The 17,513-nt window shown below is 48.8% G+C and overlaps 1 protein-coding gene across 1 annotated transcript in view; it reads right to left on the bottom strand.

The window, feature by feature from the left end:
- Positions 1-17,513, bottom strand: part of MARCHF4 (membrane associated ring-CH-type finger 4) — an 83,051-nt gene that overhangs the window by 25,453 nt on the left and 40,085 nt on the right. The window lies entirely within an intron of this gene.

The following is a 17,513-nucleotide window of genomic DNA, read 5'->3' as shown; positions in this document are numbered from 1 at the left end:
AGGAATAGCATCCCATCATTGGCATCAGTGGAAGAAATAGTTCCCCCTTGTTAGTGTCAGTGGGAGGAATAGTGCCTCATATCAGTGGGAGGAATAGTGCCCCAAGGGCCAGATAAAAAGCTAGCAAAGGGCCACATCTGGCTCTCGGGCCGCAGTTTGGAGACCCCTGATCTATAGTAAAAGAATAAGACTAAACAATACACTTCAAGGCTGTACAGAGATAATACAATTAGTCTGCAACATGTATGGCCAGCTCAGGCCGCTTTGTTTTCTCCATCAGTATGTATGTATATATTTATATATATATATATATATATATATATATATATATAGATATATATATATATAGAGTGGACCCTTGAATTACGAGCATAATCGGTTCCAGGAGAATGCTTTTAATCCAAAGCACTCACATATCAAAGCGAGTTTCCCCATAGAAGTCATTGGAAACAAAGATAATTCGTTCCACATTAACTTATATGGCATGCAATACCGCATATGGCCAGAGGTGAGGGGGGGCGCCGGAGAGAATTGGAAATACTCGGAGATCATTCGGCTGCCCTCGGATTCGGCGCCCCCGCACCTCTGGCCAAATGCAGTACTGCACACCGCAGAGGCTTTGATCCTGCTTGATTTTGCGAGACAACACTCGCAAACTGAGGCAGGATTTAAAAAAAAAAAATTGCTCGTATTGCAAAACGCTCGTTAAGCGCGTTACTCGCAATCCGAGGTTCCACTGTATATTATATATCTATAACTATATATGTATAAGCTGCACATAGAAGTTATTTTTGCAACATTTTTAGGCCGGGATTCAGATACATCGGCGTATCTTTGAACGGGCGTAGCGCATCTCATATGCGATACGCCGACGTAACATTGAGAGGCAAGTACAGCATTCACAAAGCACTTGCTCCCAAAGTTACGTCGTAGCGTAAATGGGCCGGCGTAAGCCCGCCTAATTCAAATTAGAAAAGGCAGTGGGCGTGTAGTATTATAATGAAGCGTGACCCCATGTAAATGCATGGCCGAACGAACGGCGCATGTGCGCGCATGCTCAGTATCACGTCAATTTTACTCCCTAACATACGCCGGCTCAATGCCTGTGACGTAAACGTAACCTACGCCCAGCCCCATTCACGTACGACATACGTAAACGACGTAAAATTTGACGCTAGTTCCGACGTCCATACCTTTGCATTACCTGCGCCTCATATAGCAGGGGTAACTTTACGCCAGACGTAAGCCATACATAAACGGCGTAGCTAAATCCGACGGGCGCAAGTACGTTCGTGAATCGGCCTATCTAGGTCATTTGCATATTCGATGCGTAAATCTACAGAAGCGCCCCTTGCGGCCAGCGTAAATATGCACCCAAGATACGACAACGTAGGAGACTTACGTTGGTCGTACCTTGGCAAAATTCAGGCGTATCTCAGTTCCTGAATACGCGCATAGATACGACAGCGCAGATTTGGACTTACGACGGCGTACCTGGAGATACGTCGTCGTAAGTCCTTTCTGAATCCCGGCCAGTATATCTGCAACACACGGGGTTATTTTACAAGTAAGTTGATAAAGTCATCAGTAGACATGTGCACTGCTGAATAATTTGTTTTAGTTTAATTCAGAGTTTTTTATTATTTTTTTCTCGTTTTTTCAGGTCATTCGTTATGATCGCAATTCGTAAATTTGACAATTTATCATTTTTTTTATTCAAAATGATTCGAAAATCCCAAAAAAATAAAATACGAAAATTCGAAAGAATAACTAACTAATAATAATAACTCTTACTAACTATTAAATTACAGGTATTGGATTAGCGAACGTCACGAATACGAATTTATCCGAAGTTACGCATTATCTGAAATAACAAATGCCGTACGTAACTAAACTAATGTAACGGAACAAATAAATAATAAATAATAATATTATTAAAATGTTTTTATTAATATTATTGTTATTTATTATTATTAATTTGTTTCGTTCCATTCATTTAGATACGACATTCTTCAGATAAATTCGTATTCGTTACGTTGACTAACAGTCAAATTTGAACTGAAAATACAATACCAATAATTTAATAGATTCCCCCCCCCCCCCCCCCTCCGGGTGCCACAATTGTCACCTTTTGGGGGAGAGGGGGGACAGTATGCCTGTCTTTGACAAGAATCCTTTCCCACTTCCGGGAGTGACGTGGCCATGACGTCACCGCGGGGCTCCCTCCTCCTCCTCCTCCCCTGGCCACCGGGCTAATAGGAGAGAGGAGCGGGCCTCGCGCATGCGCAGTAGGGTTCCCGGCGTGAAGCCGGCGGCAGCACCCGACAGCTGATGGAAACATCAGCTGCAGTGCCGACATTGAGGGACTGCAGGACAGGTAAGTGTCCGTTTACTAAAAGCCAGCAGCTGCAGTATGTGTAGCTGCTGGCTTTTCATTTTTTTTCCCAGGACCTCCACTTTAAGTTATTATTAGTTAGTTATCATTTCAGATTTTAGAATTTTCGGGTTTTGGGAATTTCGAAATGCATGAATTTTTAAATTTACAGATTTACGAATTTGATCATTTACAAATTTACGAACTTCCAAATTTACGAAATTTGGAATATTTGATTTTAGAAAATTCGTAAATAGAAGCAGGGCCGTCTTACTGAGCGGGCACGACTGGGCACAGCCCGGGGGCCCCACGTGACCTGGGGCCCCAGAGCCGGACAAATGGCCCCCCCATAATGCAGGTGAGAGATGGGGTTGCGGTGCGGTGCGGTGCCGCGGCGGACGGCGATTGCCACCTGTACAAGCTGTGTCCTCCAGACCGCGTGAGAAGTGACTGCCGTCCTCCATCGCCCCCCCCCCCCCTCCGCTGGATGCGGTTCCGAGTACCGCGGCCGCCATCAGCGCTAACTCTCCGTCCCCTCCCTGTGGTGTCAATGATGACAGCTTCCTCCCTCCCCATCACCCGCCCCCTCCTGTGGCTGGATTGCACTGATGTGCTCTCTCCCGCCACCAGCACCATCCCAATGCCTTCAGTGGTGAGCGATCCCTCTCCCCCTTAATGTGCAGATTGACGATCAGCAAAGCAGCACGCTCCCCCTTCTTCCCCCACTCCAGAAGGGCCATGAGACCCCCCTCTCCACTGTCAGCTCCTCATCTTCTCTGCCAGACCCCCCTTCCTCTCTGCCAGACCCCCCTTCCTCTCTGCCAGACCCCCCTTCCTCTCTGCCAGACCCTCTTCTCTCTGACAGACCCCCCTTCCCTCTGACAGACCCCCCTTCCCTCTGACAGACCCTCTTCTCTCTGACAGACCCCCCTTCCCTCTGACAGACCCCCCTTCTCTCTCTCAGACCCCCCTTCTCTCTCTCAGACCCCCCTTCCCTCTGACAGACCCCCCTTCCCTCTGACAGACCCTCTTCTCTCTGACAGACCCCCCTTCCTCTCTGCCAGACCCCCCTTCCTCTCTGCCAGACCCCCCTTCCTCTCTGCCAGACCCTCTTCTCTCTGACAGACCCCCCTTCCCTCTGACAGACCCCCCTTCCCTCTGACAGACCCCCCTTCTCTCTGCCAGACCCCCCCTCCTCTCTGCCAGACCCCCCTCCTCTCTCTCAGACCCCCCTTCTCTCTGCCAGACCCCCCTTCTCTCTGCCAGACCCCCCTTCTCTCTGCCAGACCCCCCTTCTCTCTGCCAGACCCCCCCTCTTCTCTGCCAGACCCCCCCTCCTCTCTGCCAGACCCCCCCTTCCTCTCTGCCAGACCCCCTTCTCTCTGCCAGACCCCCCCTCCTCTCTGACAGACCCCCCTTCTCTCTGCCAGACCCCGCTTCTCTCTGCCAGACCCCCCTCCTCTCTGCCAGACCCCCTTTCTCTCTGACAGACCCCCCTCTTCTCTGCCAGACCCCCCTCCTCTCTGCCAGACCCCCCTTCTCTCTGCCAGACCCCCTTCTCTCTGCCAGACCCCCCTTCTCTCTGACAGACCCCCCTTCTCTCTGCCAGACCCCCCTCCTCTCTGCCAGACCCCCCCTCCTCTCTGCCAGACCCCCCTCCTCTCTGCCAGACCCCCTTCTCTCTGACAGACCCCCTTTCTCTCTGACAGACCCCCCTCCTCTCTGCCAGACCCCCTTTTTCTCTGACTGACCCCCCTACTCTTTGCCAGACCCCCCTCCTCTCTGCCAGACCCCCATCTCTCTGCCAGAACCCCTTTCTCTCTGACAGACCCCCCTTCCTCTCTGCCAGACCCCCCTTCCTCTCTGCCAGACCCCCCTTCTCTCTGCCAGACCCCCCTTCTCTCTGCCAGACCCCCCCTCTTCTCTGCAAGACCCCCCCTCCTCTCTGCCAGACCCCCTCCTCTCTGCCAGACCCCCCCTCCTCTCTGACAGACCCCCTCCTCTCTGCCAGACCCCCCCTCCTCTCTGCCAGACCCCCTTCTCTCTGACAGACCCCCTTTCTCTCTGACAGACCCCCTTTCTCTCTGACAGACCCCCCTCCTCTCTGCCAGACCCCCTTTTTCTCTGACTGACCCCCCTCCTCTCTGCCAGACCCCCCTCCTCTCTGCCAGACCCCCATCTCTCTGCCAGACCCCCTTTCTCTCTGACAGACCCCCTTTCTCTCTGACAGACCCCCCTTCCTCTCTGCCAGACCCCCCTCCTCTCTGCCAGACCCCCCTTCTCTCTGCCAGACCCCCCCTCTTCTCTGCAAGACCCCCCCTCCTCTCTGCCAGACCCCCTCCTCTCTGCCAGACCCCCCCTCCTCTCTGCCAGACCCCCCACCTCTCTGCCAGACCCCCTTTCTCTCTGCCAGACCCCCCCGTAAATAGAAAATTCGTAAATAGAAAATTTGTAAATTAGAATATTTGTAAATTAGAAAATTTGTAAGTTTCTATTTTTAGAATTTATGAAATTTACGAATTTATAAATTTACGGATTTTCGAATGTTTGAATTTATGAATTTTCAAATTTATAAATTTACGGATTTCCAGATTTTCGAAGTTACAAATTTTCGTTTTTTTTCATTTTTTTCATTTATAAATTGACGAGTTTCCGAATTTTCGAATTTACAAATTTTCTATTTTTTTGATTTTTGAATTTATGAATTTTCGATTATTCGAATTTCCAGGAAAAAAAATGTTAAACAGATTTTCGTTAATTCAGATATTTCCAAATTGCCGAATTTGTCAACATTCGTTAAATAATGAATTCGGAAATAAACTAATTACACATGTAGTAGTCAGAAAGACCCCTCTACTAGACCACCATACATGCCGGGTGGATAGAGAATATCTGGATCGCATTGAGATGGGCTCATCGCTGCACGACGGCCGCACACATCCCACCGCGCAGAACTATTTAGAGCACATGCTTTGCTTACACTGTAAATTCACATCTGTTACGTAACTAAATCCTGCGCCTGGACCCGGACAGCTACATCCCGGGCACCAGGAATAATGAGGATTTTACAGCGGCGGCGGCACCCGCTGAACAGCAAATCTGTCTTCTGCACACTCTGCAAAACGGGGGAAAAGAACATCGTAATCAGAAACGCTCAACTCGTCTCTCCACCGCTGCAAATATCAATTCATGGCATCCAATTTTTATAAAGCCGCCAGGATTCCCTGGTGAGTCGGGACGTTCCCCGCCGTGCAGCTCCCATTCCTGATCTTTAAACTGAACTCCGCCCATATATATATATACATATACTGACCGGCCACTTTATTAGGTACACCTTGCCAGTAGCAGGTTGGACCCCCTTTTGCCTTCATTCTTGGTGGAATAGATACAACAAGGTGTTGGAAACATTCCTCCGAGATTTTGCTCCATAGTGACATGATAACATCACACAGTTGCTACAGATTTGTCAGCTGCACATATATGATGCCAATCTCCCATTCCACCACATCCCAACGGTGCTCTTATTGGATGAGATGTGGTGAGTGTGGAGGCCATTGGAGTACAGTGACCTCATTGTCCAGTGACTAACTCGTTTGGCTGTACTTCTCCTGTTCGTTCCGCACTCCTGTGACCCGTTTTCAGCAGACAGCGGGCTGAAGCTTGCTGTCTGCTGATCAGAGGCGGCTCTAGGCTTTGTGAGGCATTAAGCAAAACTTAGACACTCATGCCCATAATGGGTAAAAACATTTAAGCAAATGAAAATGGCTGCAGAAAGGATCTAGCACACAGTGATTGAGCGAGGCCTTAGGCGACCGCCTAATTTGTCTAATTAAAGAGCCGCCTCTGCTGCTAATGTCACGGAACCGGTCTTTGCTCAGGAAAGATTGCGACCATATGGCCGGGATCCGCTCACATGCCTGGGCCAGCCCCCAGGACTCTCATGCCCAGAGCTCCAGTGAGCGAGGTCAGTCCGCAGCTTTTTGCTCAGGGAGCTATGAGAACCAAGCGATCAGAAGGGGGTTTGATCACTCAGTTCTCATGCTGCATCCACCTAGGTAAGTATGTTTCTTAAAAAACAAAACAAAAAAAAAACATACTTCTCTTTTAATCACTTTGGGCCAGATTCACAGAAGAAATCTACTGATACTCCGGCGTACTTTCAAATTTGCCGCGTCGTATCTTTAGTTTGAATCCTCAAACCAAGATACGACGGCTTCTGGCTTCGATCCGACAGGCGTATGGCTTCGTACGCCTTCGGATCGTAGGTGCAATACTTCGGCGCCCGCTGGGTGGAGTTTGCGTTGTTTTCCGCGTCGGGTATGCTAATTAGCTTTTTCTGGCGATCCACGAACGTACGCGCGGCCGTCGCATTCTCTTACGTTGTCGCTAGTCGGCTTTTCCTGGCGTATAGTTAAAGCTGCTATTATGTGGCGTATAGATAGACTTGCCATGTTAAAGTATGGCCGTCGTTCCCGCGTCTAATTTTAAATTTATATTTTTTTTGCGTAAGTCGTCCGTGAATAGGAAAGGACGTAACTCACGTCGAAGTTCAAAAAATGACGTCGGTGCGACGTCATTTCGCGCAAAGCACGGCGGGAAATTTCAAATCGGAGCATGCGCAGTACGTTCGGCGCGGGAATGCGCCTAATTTGGCTATAGCGTGGTCGACAAGTGGTTAACGCCCCCCCCAAAAAAAATAATTGAGCCCCCCTAGCTCCACATACTAATGTAAATGCATGCATCGGGGGCACCAACGCATGAACACATCAATTGTGATATACTTGTTACATAACACAGTCAACATGGTACTGAAATTTTGCATTTTATAAACCATCGTGCCAATATCATGTGACATAAAATATTGGAACTACCACTATTTTATTCTCCATGGTCTCTGTTTATAAGTTTTGCTTTAACTAATCTTCAGACCTAAAATTACTTTTTTAGACAAGCTTGGAACAAAAAAAACGCAAAAACGGTTATGGCTTCTGCGACTGACTGCTGGGGGTCCGGGGGGTGGGGGGGCGCACAACAAGTACCAAAGGGGCGCACAACAAGTACCAAAGGGGCGCACAACAAGTACCAAAGAGCCGCACAACAAGTACCAAAGGGGCGCACAACAAGTACCAAAGGGGCGCACAACAAGTACCAAAGGGCCGCACAACAAGTACCAAAGGGCCGCACAACAAGTACCAAAGGGGCGCACAACAAGTACCAAAGGGGCGCACAACAAGTACCAAAGGGCCGCACAACAAGTACCAAAGGGCCGCACAACAAGTAGCAAAGGTCCGCACAACAAGTACCAAAGGGCCACACAACAAGTACCAAAGTGCCGCACAACAAGTACCAAAGGGCCGCACAACAAGTACCAAAGGGCCACACAACAAGTACCAAAGGGGCGCACAACAAGTACCAAAGGGGCGCACAACAAGTACCAAAGTGCCGCACAACAAGTACCAAAGGGCCGCACAACAAGTACCAAAGGGCCACACAACAAGTACCAAAGGGGCGCACAACAAGTACCAAAGGGGCGCACAACAAGTACCAAAGGGGCGCACAACAAGTACCAAAGGGCCGCACAACAAGTACCAAAGGGGCGCACAAAAAGTACCAAAGGGCCGCACAACAAGTACCAAAGGGCCACACAACAAGTACCAAAGGGCCACACAACAAGTACCAAAGGGCCGCACAACAAGTACCAAAGGGCCACACAACAAGTACCAAAGGGCCGCACAAGTACCAAAGGGGCGCACAACAAGTACCAAGGGGCCGCACAACAAATACCAAAGGGCCACACAACAAGTACCAAAGGGCTGCACAACAAGTACCAAAGGGGCGCACAACAAGTACCAAAGGGCCGCACAACAAGTACCAAAGGGGCGCACAAGTACCAAAGGGCCGCACAACAAGTACCAAAGGGGCGCACAACAAGTACCAAAGGGGCGCACAACAAGTACCAAAGGGGCGCACAAAAAGTACCAAAGGGCCGCACAAAAAGTACCAAAGGGCCGCACAACAAGTACCAAACTGGGGCTTTAAATCCAAGCCTGAACGTGCCACATGCCCCCTCTGAGCACTCCTGACACCGGCAGCTTTGCCGTGATTGTAATAGCTCATACCGAGGGGATCTGGCGCCTGAGATTTCAGCACAATGACTGCCGCTCTGATTTGCTGAGATCTCCCCGGCAGACACGCCAAGTGAACCAGAAGAGAGAAGAGCGCTCATCCTGACAGGCAGACCGCGGGCGCACTGCCTATACTTATTCCCGGCGACTTACTCCAGGTAATTTTTGCGTATTTGCAGCAATAAAAAATTGCCAGTCATTTCAGTCCACGGGTAGGTGGCTTTGAGAGAAATAGGTCAGACCAGGAGGGATAGCAATGAGCGTGCAACCGCAGGATGAAGTGTGACGGGATAACCTGGCAGGTTGAGGAAAGGCCAACCAAAGGAACTGAGCGGAGCCGCCATAGAATAATGAGAACAACGTAACATTTTCATGTCTTATAGATATGTATCGGGGATATGCAATTAGCGGACCTCCAGCTGTTGCAAAACTACAAGTCCCATCATGCCTCTGCCTCTGGGTGTCATGCTTGTGGCTGTCAGAGCAATGCCTCATGGGACTTGTAGTTTTGCAACAACTGGAGGTCCGCTAATTGCATATCCCTGATATATATATGTTAAAAAAAAACAGCATTGCTATGGGATGTATTTTAATTTTATTAAATTTATTTTAATTACATAGCTGCGAACGGGGAAAAATCGAATGTTGTCTGACTATATTTTTTGCAGTTCGAACGTGTAAATGGTGTCAGATGTTCTTCATTTATAAGCATAGGTCCGGATTCACGTAGAATGGCGTAGCTTTGTGCGGGCGTAACGTATCCTATTTACGTTACGCCTCCGCAACCTTTACAGGCAAGTGCCGTATTCTCAAACCAAAGTTGCGGCGGCGTAGCGTAAATAGGCCGGCGTAAGCCCGCCTAATTCAAATGTGGTAGATGTGGGCGTGTGTTATATTAATTTTATGTGACCCCCGCGTAAATGACGCTTTTAACGAACGGCGCATGCGCCGTCCGTGAAAGTACCCCAGTGCGCATTGCTCCAAATTAACCCGCAAGAAGCCAATGCTTTCGACGTGAATGACGCCCAGCCCTATTCGCGAACGACTTACCCAAACAACGTAACATTTTCAAAATTCGACGCGGGAACGACGTCCATACTTAACATTGGTACGCCACATCTACGCCTCATAGAGCAGGGGTAACTTTACGCCGGGAAAAGCCTAACGTAAACGGCCTATCTGTACTGCTTCGGCAGGGGGGAAATTTGTGAATTTGCGTATCTAGCTGATTTACATATTTCCAGGCGTAAATCGGCGTACACGCCCCTAGCGGCCAGCGTAAATATGCAGTTAAGATCTGACGGCGTAAGAGACGCCGGTCGGATCTTATACTAATCTATGCGTAACTGATTCTAAGAATCAGGCGCATAGATACGACGGCTCGGACTCAGAGATACAACGGCGTATCTCCTTTGAGAATCTGGGCCATAGAGTAAATCAGGAAAATACCACTTTATGGCCACTAGATGGTGCTGAGTATCAAAACAAGTAAGCATGCTCCTTAACCCCATCTAGTGGTTATACCACCTTATGACCACTAGATGGTGTTGCTTATCATAAGATATAAACATGCTCCTCAACTCCATCTAGTGGGTATACCACCTTATGACCACTAGATGGTGTTGCTTATCATAAGATATAAACATGCTCCTCAACTCCATCTAGTGGGTATACCACCTTATGACCACTAGATGGTGTTGCTTATCATAAGATATAAACATGCTCCTCAACTCCATCTAGTGGGTATACCACCTTATGACCACTAGATGGTGTTGCTTATCATAAGATATAAGCATGCTCCTCAACTCCATCTAGTGGCCTTTTCCTGATTTTTTCTATTGTTATACAGTGGAACCTTGGTTTACGAGTAACGCGGTTTACGAGCATTTTGAAAGACAAAAAACGTTTTATTTTTTTAATACTGACTCGGTTTGCGAGAGTTGTTTTGCAAAACGATCAGGATTCAAGCCTCTGAAGCGTGCAGTACCACATTTGGCCAGAGGTGCAGGGGGGGCACTGGTGACACTCGAGACAAGCGCAATCCATTTCCTTTCTGAATTTGTTTTTTCGTCAAAATTCTGCATATTCATTCATTTGGATGCTTCCGAATGGCTATTTGACACATTTTTTTCGAAAACAAATTTTCTAAAAGGACGAAAATCTGAAAATTCAAGGAAAATCAGAAGATCAGAAAGAACAAAAATTAAAAAACGAAAAATCCGAAAGAACAAAAAACATTTGGATAATTTTGTTTTCTGTATTTTCTATTATAATTAAATTAACAATTTTTATAGTTTTTTTTTTAAATTATTATTATTTGTTATTAATAATAAACAACAATAAAAAAAAAAACTATAATAATAGTTAAAAACAATTACATTAAATTAAACTATTTATTTTTTTATGGTTGAACTGGTGTCTTTTTTCAAGCTGACTAACTATGTAACTACGTAAGTATTGGAATTTACTTTAAAATTTGGCTAACTGTCAGTGAATGCAACCAATACTAATTTATCCAAAAGTTACGAAAAGGAACGGAGCATTTCCAAGTTTCCGAGTTCAGCCGAGCTGTCTCCGAGTATTTCCGAGGCTCTCCGGCGCCCCCCCCCCCACCTCTGGCCGCATGTGGTATTGCATGCAATAGAAGTCAATGCAGAACAAATTATCTTCGTTTCCTTTTACTTCTATGAGGAAACGTGCTTTGATATGCAAGTGCTTTGGATTACAAGCATTCTCCTGGAACGGATTTTCCTCGTAATCCAAGGTTAATGGAGAACATCCGATTTGGAGAGAAATATATACAAAGTACAATATATGTATAGATACCGCGTATATACAGTATATATTACAAGGTATCAAAAAGTATCAACATGTGAAAAATATCCCATAGAATAGATCATGAATAATAACGATGCAAAAATGTAGAAAAAAAAATGATATATACAGCGGTTTACGAGCGTTTGGAATAACGAGCAACTTTTTTTTTTTTACATATGCCATGGCAGGAATTATACCTGCTGTCGCTTTCGGTGGGTGCCAGTGTTAAAGGGTTAGTTTTAGTCATATTTTAGTCATCTCAGTTGTTTTAGTTTTAGTCGACTAAATTCAAGGGGTTGTAAAGGATTTTTTTCCCCCTAAATATCTTCCTTTACCTCAGTGCAGTCCTCCTTCACTTACCTCATCCTTCCATTTTTCTTTTAAATGTCCTTATTTCTTCAGAGAAATCCTCACTTCCTGTTCTTCTGTCTGTAACTCCACACAGTAATGCAAGGATTTCTCCCTGGTGTGGAGTGTAGTGCTCGCCCCCTCCCTTGGACTACAGGAGAGTCAGGACCCTCTCTACGTTGCAGATAGAGAAAGGAGCTGTGTGTTAGTGGGCGTCCTGACTCTCCTGTAGTCCAAGGGAGGGGGCGAGCACGACACTCCACACCAGGGAGAAAGCCTTGCATTACTGTGTGGAGTTACAGACAGAAGAACAGGAAGTGAGGATTTCTCAGAAGAAATAAGGACATTTAAAAGCAAAATGGAAGGATGAGGTAAGTGAAGGAGGACTGCACTAAGTAGGGTTGTCCCGATACCGATACCAGTATCGGGACCGATACCGAGTATTAGCGGGAGTACTCGTACTCACGCTAATACCGCCGATACTAAAATAGAATACTTCCCCCCTCCGCCCCCCCCGCCGCCGCTGCCACGTTAATCACCGCTGCGAACATTACAGACAGCTTTCGTTTGAATAGCTGTTTTCCCCGCCGCGCATAGACACCCCACCTTGGACGGATCTGTCCAATCGCGAGCAAGGGACTGTCTATGCGCGGCGGGGAAAACAGCTGTTCAAACGAAAGCTGTCTGTAATGTTCCCCGCGCCGCGGTGATTAACAGTAGGTACAGGGGACATGGCTGGTTATACAGGGGACATGGCTGGTTATACAGGGGACATGGCTGGATATACGGGGGACATGGCTGGTTATACAGGGGACATGGCTGGTTATACAGGGGACATGGCTGGTTATACAGGGGACATGGCTGGTTATACAGGGGACATGACTGGATATACGGGGGACATGGCTGGTTATACAGGGGACATGGCTGGATATACAGGGGACATGGCTGGTTATACAGGGGACATGGCTGGTTATACAGGGGACATGGCTGGTTATACAGGGGACATGGCTGGTTATACAGGGGACATGACTGGATATACGGGGGACATGGCTGGTTATACAGGGGACATGGCTGGATATACAGGGGACATGGCTGGATATACAGGGGACATGGCTGGATATACAGGGGACATGGCTGGTTATACAGGGGACATGGCTGGATATACAGGGGACATGGCTGGATATACAGGGGACATGGCTGGATATACAGGGGACATGGCTGGATATACAGGGGGCATGGCTGGATATACGGGGGACATGGCTGGTTATACAGGGGACATGGCTGGATATACGGGGGACATGGCTGGATATACGGGGGACATGGCTGGTTATACGGGGGACATGGCTGGATATACGGGGGACATGGCTGGATATACGGGGGACATGGCTGGATATACAGGGGACATGGCTGGATATACGGGGGACATGGCTGGTTATACAGGGGACATGGCTGGTTATACGGGGGACATGGCTGGATATACGGGGGACATGGCTGGATATACGGGGGACATGGCTGGTTATACAGGGGACATGGCTGGATATACAGGGGACATGGCTGGATATACAGGGGACATGGCTGGTTATACGGGGGACATGGCTGGTTATACGGGGGGACATGGCTGGATATACGGGGGACATGGCTGGATATACAGGGGACATGGCTGGATATACATGGGACATGGCTGGTTATACAGGGGACATGGCTGGTTATACAGGGGACATGGCTGGATATACGGGGGACATGGCTGGTTATACAGGGGACATGGCTGGTTATACAGGGGACATGGCTGGTTATACAGGGGACATGGCTGGATATACGGGGGACATGGCTGGTTATACAGGGGACATGGCTGGATATACAGGGGACATGGCTGGTTATACAGGGGACATGGCTGGATATACAGGGGACATGGCTGGATATACAGGGGACATGGCTGGTTATACAGGGGACATGGCTGGATATACAGGGGACATGGCTGGATATACGGGGGACATGGCTGGTTATACGGGGGACATGGCTGGATATACGGGGGACATGGCTGGATATACGGGGGACATGGCTGGTTATACAGGGGACATGGCTGGATATACAGGGGACATGGCTGGATATACAGGGGACATGGCTGGTTATACGGGGGACATGGCTGGTTATACGGGGGACATGGCTGGATATACGGGGGACATGGCTGGATATACGGGGGACATGGCTGGATATACAGGGGACATGGCTGGATATACGGGGGACATGGCTGGATATACGGGGGGCATGGTCGGTTATACGGGGGACATGGCCGGTTATACAGGGGACATGGCCGGTTATACAGGGGACATGGCTGGATATACGGGGGACATGGCCGGTTATACGGGGGACATGGCTGGTTATACGGGGGACATGGCTGGATATACAGGGGACATGGCTGGATATACGGGGGACATGGCTGGTTATACGGGGGACATGGCTGGTTATACGGGGGACATGGCTGGATATACGGGGGACATGGCTGGATATACGGGGGACATGGCTGGATATACGGGGGACATGGCTGGATATACAGGGGACATGGCTGGATATACGGGGGACATGGCTGGATATACGGGGGGCATGGTCGGTTATACGGGGGACATGGCCGGTTATACAGGGGACATGGCCGGTTATACAGGGGACATGGCTGGATATACGGGGGACATGGCCGGTTATACGGGGGACATGGCTGGTTATACGGGGGACATGGCTGGATATACAGGGGACATGGCTGGATATACGGGGGACATGGCTGGTTATACAGGGGACATGGCTGGTTATACGGGGGACATGGCTGGATATACAGGGGACATGGCTGGTTATACGGGGGACATGGCTGGATATACGGGGGATATGGCTGGATATACGGGGGACATGGCTGGTTATACAGGGGACATGGCTGGATATACAGGGGACATGGCTGGATATACAGGGGACATGGCTGGTTATACAGGGGACATGGCTGGATATACGGGGGACATGGCTGGTTATACAGGGGACATGGCTGGATATACAGGGGACATGGCTGGTTATACAGGGGACATGGCTGGATATACAGGGGACATGGCTGGATATACAGGGGACATGGCTGGTTATACAGGGGACATGGCTGGATATACAGGGGACATGGCTGGATATACGGGGGACATGGCTGGTTATACGGGGGACATGGCTGGATATACGGGGGACATGGCTGGATATACGGGGGACATGGCTGGTTATACAGGGGACATGGCTGGATATACAGGGGACATGGCTGGATATACAGGGGACATGGCTGGTTATACGGGGGACATGGCTGGTTATACGGGGGACATGGCTGGATATACGGGGGACATGGCTGGATATACGGGGGACATGGCTGGATATACAGGGGACATGGCTGGATATACGGGGGACATGGCTGGATATACGGGGGGCATGGTCGGTTATACGGGGGACATGGCCGGTTATACAGGGGACATGGCCGGTTATACAGGGGACATGGCTGGATATACGGGGGACATGGCTGGATATACGGGGGACATGGCTGGATATACGGGGGACATGGCTGGTTATACAGGGGACATGGCTGGTTATACGGGGGACATGGCTGGATATACAGGGGACATGGCTGATTATACGGGGGACATGGCTGGATATACGGGGGATATGGCTGGATATACGGGGGACATGGCTGGTTATACAGGGGACATGGCTGGATATACAGGGGACATGGCTGGATATACAGGGGACATGGCTGGTTATACAGGGGACATGGCTGGTTATACGGGGGGACATGGCTGGATATAGGGGGGACATGGCTGGATATACGGGGGACATGGCTGGATATAGGGGGGACATGGCTGGATATACGGGGGACATGGCTGGATATACAGGGGACATGGCTGGATATACGGGGGACATGGCTGGATATACGGGGGACATGGCTGGATATACGGGGGAACATGGCTGCATCTGTGGGGGGACATGGCTGGATATACGGGGGGACATGGCTGCATCTGTGGGGGGACATGGCTGCATTTGGGGACACATTTAAAAAAAAGTATCGGTATTCGGTATCGGCGAGTACATAAAAAAAAGTATCAGTACTTGTACTCGGTCCTAAAAAAGTGGTATCGGGACAACCCTAGCACTAAGGTAAAGGAAGATATTTAGGGGGAAAAAAATTGTACCTTTACAACCCCTTTAATTTAGTCGACTAAAAAGACTAAAACATTTTAGTCGACTAAATGAATACTATTTTAGTCTACTAAAACTAAAACAACCGAGATGACTAAAATACGACTAAAACTAACCCTTTAACACTGGCACCCACTGTAAGCGACAGCAGGTATAATTCCTGCCATGGCATATGTACATCACCAACCACTGACTCTTTTACCGCCCCCTAAACTGCTAGTGTGAACATGTATTTGCTAATTCCCTCTAGCGTTCTCTTGAATTGTTACATTGGCCCAGATTCAAGAAGCAATTGCGCCTGTGTAACCATAGGTTACACAGCGCAATTGCTTACTTGCCCCGGCGTTACGAATGCTCCTGATTCAGGAACATCGTAACGCCGACTGCAGCCTAAAATCTGCGTGGCATAAGGCTCTTATGCCCGCATATCTTAGGCTGCATTCTTGCGATGCCCGCTAGGGGGCGTTCCCATTGTGCTCAGTGTATAGTATGCAAATTGCATACTAACACCGATTCACAATGTTGCGCGAGCCCTGCGTACCCAAGTTACGTCGTTTCCGTACGGCGTGTTTAGCGTAAGGCTGCCCCCTCTAATAGCAGGGGCAGCCAATGCTAAAGTATACCCGTCGTTCCCGCGTCGCGAAATTTGAATTTCACGTTGTTTGTGTAAGTGATTTGTGAATGGCGCTGGACGCCATTCACGTTCACTTGGAAGCAAATGACGTCCTTGCGACGTCATTTGCCGCAATGCACGTCGGGAAAGTTTCCCGACGGAGCATGCGCTCTACGCTCGGCGCGGGAGCGCGCCTAATTTAAATGATTCCCGCCCCCTACGGGATCATTTACATTAGGCGCCCTTACGCAGGGCAAGTTTACACAGCGCACACGCAATTTACGGAGCTACTGCTCCGTGAATCGCGGGTAGCGCAGGAAATTTGCGGGGGCGCAGGGCAAAAACGCTGCCCTGCGCCTCCGTAAAAAAGGGGCAAATCTACCTGAATCTGGGCCATTGTATTTTTTTTTTTTGTTAGACAAATGTATTTCCTGTGCTCCTCAGCTCCTTCTAGTGGCCATAATGAGGTATTGTGCTACTGCTCATAATAAAAGAACATTAGTTCAGAAGAAGAAATAGCGAACGCATTTGGACACGTTTTTTTTTTTTTCCCTCTCCGCTCTTGAAACGAGTTGTATGTTTTTACGTTCCAGCAGTATTTCTCGCCTCTTTAATCCCTATGTGAGATGCTGCGCTTGTAGAACCGGCCAGATCTGGTTTCTCTGCCCCGAAAATTCTCAGCGATGCCGGGATTAAGCAAAGTACCGGCGCAGATATCTTTCTAATTTGTACAATGTGTCTGACTTCCCCGAGACAATTCTCGTACATTGTGATTTAAATGATGTGAAACAAATGGGCCGGCTCCCTCTCGCTGTGTCTTGGCGGTCCGCTGCCAGAAGAACGAGGAAAAGATCTTACCCGGCAATTGAATCTAAATCACAATCAATTCCGAGGAGGAAGTAATAGAGGACGTCTTGCATGGGGGGGAGGGGGGGGAGAGACGACGACTCTGCTGGGGTCCTCTGCCGAGAGAAGGATTCACGAGGCTCTCCGCAGCTCTGTCACGATCGATTTTAGTTACAGGCCCAGATTC

The sequence above is a fragment of the Rana temporaria genome, chromosome 6, assembly GCF_905171775.1.
Source record: "Rana temporaria chromosome 6, aRanTem1.1, whole genome shotgun sequence".
Classification (NCBI taxonomy): Eukaryota; Metazoa; Chordata; class Amphibia; order Anura; family Ranidae; genus Rana; species Rana temporaria.
This window is presented reverse-complemented; position numbering and strand designations above follow the sequence as displayed.